Source organism: Ylistrum balloti, unplaced genomic scaffold (genome assembly GCF_031769215.1).
Source record: "Ylistrum balloti isolate Yb309-2 unplaced genomic scaffold, AGI_CSIRO_Ybal_v1 Utg370602, whole genome shotgun sequence".
Classification (NCBI taxonomy): Eukaryota; Metazoa; Mollusca; class Bivalvia; order Pectinida; family Pectinidae; genus Ylistrum; species Ylistrum balloti.
The window spans coordinates 465,001-467,500 of record NW_026782372.1 but is presented as its reverse complement, the minus strand read 5'-3'; positions in this window follow the sequence as shown (position 1 = coordinate 467,500).

The following is a 2,500-nucleotide window of genomic DNA, read 5'->3' as shown; positions in this document are numbered from 1 at the left end:
AAGGATACCGCCACCAATGGTATATACAGGGCACAGTCGCACTTCTTTATCTCGAACTCGACGGGATTATGGGAAAACTTTTAAAATTATGAAAACAATTATACGAGTTCTAGATTACGAGGTTCGACTCTGTGTTAACAGTACTCCATATATCGTAAGAATACAGGAGAAAGAGGGACGGTAAAGGGGAGTGTGAGTTTTGGAGGAGTATGTAGGGAAAAGGTGGTGAGGGGGAGTAAGGGGTATGTGGTAGACAGGGGAAGTGACTTTAGGTGTAAGGAGGAGGGAGAGGGGTATGGTGTAAGGAGGAGGAGGGAGAGAAGTATGGTGTAAGGAGGAGGGAGAGGGGTATGGTGTAAGGAGGAGGAGGGAGAGAAGTATGGTGTAAGGAGGAGGAGGGAGAGGGTGGAGGAGAGAATGGTGTAAGGAGGAGAGGGGTATGGTGTAGAGGGGAGAGGGGTATGCTGTAAGGAGGAGGAGGGAGAGGGGTATGGTGTAAGGAGGAGGGAAAGGGGCATGATGTAAGGAGGAGGGAGAGGGGTATGGTGTAAGGAGGAGGGAGAGGGGTAGGGTGTAAGGAGGAGGAGGAGGGAGAGGGGTATGGTGTAAGGAGGAGGAGGGAGAGGGTAATGTTGTAAGGAGGAGGAGGAGGGAAAGGGGTATGGTTTGAGGAGGAGGGAGAGGGTAATGGTGTTAGGAGGAGGAGGTTGATGGTGAAAAGAAGAGGAGGATGAGGGAGAGGAGTATGGTGTAAGGAGGAGGAGGGAGAGGGTTGTGGTGTAAGGAGGAGAGAGAGGGTTATGGTGTAAGGAGGAGGAGGGAGAGGGGGTGGTGTAAGGGTATGGTGTAAGGAGGAGGAGAGAGAGAGTATGGTGTAAGGAGGGAGTGGGTGTAGGGAGAGGGGTATGGTGTAAGGAGGAGGGAGAGGGGTGTGATGTAAGGAGGAGGAGGGAGAGGAGTATGGTGTAAGAAGGAGGGAGTGTTGTATGGTGTAAGGAGGAGGGAGAGGGGTATGGTGTAAAGAGTAGGAAGAGGGGTATGGTGTAAGGACGAGGAGGGAGAGGGGTATGGTGTAAGGAGGAGGGAGAGGGGTATGGTGTAAGGAGGAGGAGGGAGAGGGGGATGGTGTAAGGAGGAGGGAGAGGGGTGGTGTAAGAGGAGGAGGGAGGTGTAGAGGGGTAGGTGTAAGTAAGGAGGGAGGGAGAGAGTATGGTGTAAGGAGGAGGGAGAGGGGTGGTGTAAGGAGGAGGAGAGAGGGATGGTGTAAGGAGGAGTATGGTGAGAGAGGAGGGAGAGGTGTAAGGTAGGAGGGAGAGAGGGTATAAGGTGTAAGGAGGAGGGAGAGGGGTATGGTGTAAGGAGGAGGGAGAGGGGTATGGTGTAAGGAGGAGGAGGGAGAGGGGGATGGTGTAAGGAGGAGGGAGAGGGGTGTGATGTAAGGAGGAGGAGGGAGAGGAGTATGGTGTAAGAAGGAGGGAGTGTTGTATGGTGTAAGGAGGAGGGAGAGGGGTATGGTGTAAGGAGGAGGGAGAGGGATGTAGTGTAAGGAGTAGGGGAAGGGGTATAATGTAAGGAGGAGGAGGAAGAGGGGTATGGTGTAAGGAGGAGGAGGGATGGTGTATGGAGGAGGAGGGAGAGGGTTGTGGTGTAAGGAGGAGGGAGAGAGGTATGGTGTAAGGAGGAGAGGAGAGGGAGAGTGTAAGGAGGAGGAGGAGAGAGGGAGGGGTATGTGTAAGGAGGAGGAGGGAGAGGTGTGTGGAGGAGTAGAGGAGGGTATGGTGTAGGGAGGAGAGGTATGGTGTAAGGAGGAGAGGGAGAGTTGGGTGTAAGGAGGAGGGAGGAGGAGGAGGGAGAGAGGTATGGTGTAAGGAGGAGGGAGAGGGAGGGGGTGGTGTAAGTAGGAGGGAGAGGGGTATGGTGTAAGGAGGAGGGAGAGGAGAGAGAGGTGTAGGTAGAGAGGGGAGGAGGGTATGGTGTAGAGGGAGGGAGAGGGGGTGGTGGTGTAGGAGGAGGGAGAGGGGTATGGTGTAAAGAGTAGGAAGAGGGGTATGGTGTAAGGACGAGGAGGGAGAGGGGTATGGTGTAAGGAGGAGGGAGAGGGGTGTGGTGTAAGGAGGAGGGAGAGAGGTATGGTGTAAAGAGGAGGAGGGAGAGGGGTATGGTGTCAGGAGGAGGGAGAGGGGTATGGTGTAAGAGAAGTATGGTGTAAGGAGAAGGAGGGTAAGGAGGAGGGAGAGGGGTATGGTGTAAGGAGAAGGGAGAGGGATATTGTTTGAGGAGAGGGATGTGGTGTAAGGAGGAGGGAGAGGGATATTGTTTGAGGAGGGAGAGGGGTATGGTGTAAGGAGTAGGAGGGAGAGAGTTGTGGTGTAAGGAGGAGGGAGAGGGTTGTGGTGTAAGGAGGAGGGAGAGGGGTATGGTGTAAGGAGGAGGAGGGAGAGGGGTATGGTGTAAGAAGGAGGGAGAGGGGTATGGTGTAAGGAGGCGGAGGGAGAGGGGG